The 3,732-nt window shown below is 44.8% G+C and overlaps 1 non-coding gene across 1 annotated transcript; it reads left to right on the forward strand.

Annotated features, from left to right (window-relative positions):
• The first annotated feature begins 1,329 nt into the window (after window positions 1–1,329).
• Window positions 1,330–1,448, forward strand: LOC148638487 (5S ribosomal RNA). Its single transcript, XR_015931069.1, has one exon. It is a non-coding gene; the product is annotated as a 5S ribosomal RNA (ribosomal RNA).
• Window positions 1,449–3,732: the final 2,284 nt, after the last annotated feature.

Genomic DNA, 3,732 nt, shown 5'->3' on the forward strand with positions numbered 1-3,732 from the left:
CTCCGTGCGCACACGTCCTTTCAATGCCAGTTCAACAAGTGCTCCGCATTAGCAGCGTCGGGGCTCCGGCGTGTCGCACCTCACTTCACCTCGCACAGCCCCCTCCTCGAATGTCTGGCGCTGGGCATGCCCCGCTCTCCTCCACCTTATCTTATCGTGTGTGACCACCGACAATGGCCACAATGCCGGGGAATGGCACCTGTAAAGTGTTAACTGGGGCACAGGAACAGCCCGTCTCATCTCGGGGGCCGGCTTCAAAGACAATACAGCAAACACAGGGGGGCGGGGGAATTCAGGTACATTCTCCGGCGGGAATGATTCATTTGTCGGTCTTTTCAAGTGCTGGGAGCCGAGTAATCCTTCGCTTGTATCTTTTCTCCCCGGTGACTAGATCTCACCCTGCGACTCTCGACTGGGCTCACCCACGGCAGCCCAGCAGGTGTGAGCCTAGCCGGCACCCGGATAAGAGATTCCCCCCGGAAAAGCTCAGGTTGCTGCTGCTCCTACAAGAGGTGTGACTGGGACCAGTAGGGAGCGCTCACCCTGCAGTCTGTGTGGCTTTCTTATGCCCCAGCATCCTGATGGCGACACTCTGCTGCACAAACAGGCGCCGTCCTTCGGGGGAGGCATAAAACCGAGGTCCCGACCCTCCTTGGCCATTAAGAAATCCCAGGGCGTCTCTCAAAAAGAGACTCCGGGGGTGTCTCTCTGGTGTTAGTGTTCCCCTTTACCAATCAGTCGGGGTCTCCTCCTAATCCCCGTCTCATATGTAACAATCAATGACGAGGCCCCCCTGTCCTGCGATATTGTATTTGTCTCCTGGCCGCTGGCTGGCGCCGTGAGATTTTGTACTCGCGCAAGAGACAGCGTGAATACGGTCCCCCGCCCCCCACAAAGTGTGCGCTCCAGGTTCCCTCTCGGGGCTCTGCAACACAGCGGAAAGGCAGCGAGAAGGAGCCTCTTGCTCTGACGCCGCAAGGCCACAAGAGGGCGGAGGCGCCGCGCGCCCGGCCGACGTGTTGGACTGGTGCGCTTTATGTGCTGAAATAAACACGCGACAGCCCAGAAATGTTTTGAGTGCTGTGCACTGGAGGTTTTTGTCTTGTGAAGACTTGCCTTGTGCTCCTCCGAGCAGTTTGTTTGTTCTCCTCCAGTGCGGGACAAGCCAACACAAGGGAGCACATTCGCCAACATCCAGGTACGCAATGCGATTTGGAAAGAGGCTCCTTTCCAAAGAGTTGCACACGAACGATCCTTCAGTCCCACTCGGGGGGCACGGAGCCCCAGCCACACACAGCTTCAAGTAGCAAGTTAGGCGCCATGGCTTTTACTTGCGGCCACACCACCCTGAGTATGCCCGATCTCATCTGATCTCGGAAATTAAGTAGAGTTGGGCCTGGTTAGTACTTGGATGGGAGACTTCCTGGGAATACCAGGTGCTGCAAGCTTTTGCTCTCTCGGCCAGCAGGGGTCACCATTGGTGCCGTAGGCTTTGGGAGGAAAACCTGGAGGATGGAAAGGTGATCTATAGCCTCATCTCTAGAGATGTTTTGTTGCTATGGCATGTAAAACGAATATCTAAATCTGCAAATGAAGATGAGTCGATAAACCACTTGTTTTTCGTATAACTATACATATATTCATTTATTACTGATTTCATTCATTGAGCCCAGATACAATAGAGGTACAGCCATTCACTGTTTGACATGTCTGCACTGGTACAGAACCTAGCAATCAGAAAACGGGTGAAACTGTCTTGAGAATTAGCATACAGTACCGAGGCCCCCCATGACCAAATAAATGCTAACCTCGATAATCAGCCTAAAGAATGCAGACTACAGCAATACGACTGACTTTGAAAAGGGAATGAACGTCCGGAAGGAGTAGTGGAACCAGCTTGAAATGCTTCTCCGGACCTCTAACTAAAAGAAACCAAGAACCAGCAGTGGCATCGACTACTTTCGTACTAGGATTCTATTGCAGCCATGCAGTTCGTGTTGTCGTACAGATGCAGCCATTCAAAGTGCACGGTATAGACATGTACCGGAGGTAATTGGCTACGGTGTCGCGCATTGTGACGCATGATGACGCAAAATAACACGGTACGTGATTGGTTGACCGACAGGGGCACTCGTGGTCCGTTGGTCTGTCTTAGAAAGATTTACAGTAAATGTCTTTACTGTGCCTGTTTTAGTATTGAATATTTATATGGAATTTTACCACTGAAGGGAAATCTTAGTAGCTGAGCATAAAAAGAATAGGAGCATACTGTAACGCATGTGAAGGCCATAAACAATATTAATTTTGTAACATAAACATACAGTATATGGCTGGTCTTGGTAGTTTAAAGAAAAAATACACACCAGTATTCCATTTCTCCCTAAACATTTTAAGCATCGAAGTCTTTAACTAACGTGATACCGGAGTCAACAAGCATACTTTTAGAATTTGATTAAAAGGGAATATAATATGGAATCGCGTATCTAAAGAAATTAATAACGATATAATTATATGAATGTACCGCAACACAAGAATAGTACACGCTGTACATTGTCTGTTGATAATGTTTCTGTAGTGCTTTTTCAGGATTGTGCATGTGACCTTGCCGGTGGCACTGTGGGTTAGGCTCCTGACTCCCCTATCACACAGTCTGTGATCAAATTCTGCAGGAACCATGACTTCTTTTAACAAACATTTCTTTGAAAAAATGAAACGTTTCCCTGGGTCAGAGATTAAATAAAACCTCACTCACACCAAACAAATTTATATTTCTAAATATCACAACATGATCGAATTTAAGTCATTTTAATAACAATGAATAGTCACCTAGGCGTTAGAATATAAACATTTATATTGATTTAAATCGTGTTTTGATTTAAATCGCAAACACGGGTTTAAGTATATGTGTTTTTTGATTCACAATCAGACAAATGCAACGTAAATTGATATCTTTGTCTTCTAAGTATCTTAATAAACTTTCAGCATAGCTTTCTCCCCATTTAGATTTATTTTTCTTGGGATCTTGGGATCAAACGTGGAAAGATTAGATTGTAATCGTTTTTATTTTTTAAATACATTTAAGAAAAGTGTAATCTATACTAAAAAGCTGTACACCACCTGCTATAAAGATACATATTGTAATACTTTCGGGTTCGGATAGGACAGACACAAGAACTCAGACTTGCGGAGTTAAAGCAAGTTAAAGCCTTGATTTTATATATCACCTTTAAAAGTGGCATCTCAAAGTAAAGTAAATACCCAACACTGATTGTACCCATCTGTTATGCTAATAACGCACCTGGAATTGAATTGAAGAGAGAGAGAGAGCGAGCAAGAGAGAGCATCGCGTATCTAAGGAAATAGCAGTATAACCTTGTTCATCCACAAACATTGCTACAGTATTAATTTGGTTGTCTCCTCTTGCCAGAAAGTTCTAAATTGCATTTTGAGTGCGGTTTTTGACTTTTTTTTAATTGCAACCCATAAATAAAGCTGATACTGTTTAGACTTCTAATTATTTTAAACTGTATTACAGCAGCACAATGCAACATAAATTGCAAAAATGCACTTGGAATCTGTCCAAGCCCTGCTTTGTCAGGCATTTTTTTTACTGTAACGGACATAAAAACTCCCTTGCTTTTAACAGAGCATTTTATAATTTCTAACTACGAAAATTATTTAAACTGCTACACTTATCATTCAACCAGAGCTCGAAATATCACAAGGATCCTC

Source organism: Lepisosteus platostomus (assembly GCF_059453375.1).
Source record: "Lepisosteus platostomus isolate fLepPlt1 chromosome 5 unlocalized genomic scaffold, fLepPlt1.hap1 SUPER_5_unloc_1, whole genome shotgun sequence".
Taxonomy (NCBI): Eukaryota; Metazoa; Chordata; class Actinopteri; order Semionotiformes; family Lepisosteidae; genus Lepisosteus; species Lepisosteus platostomus.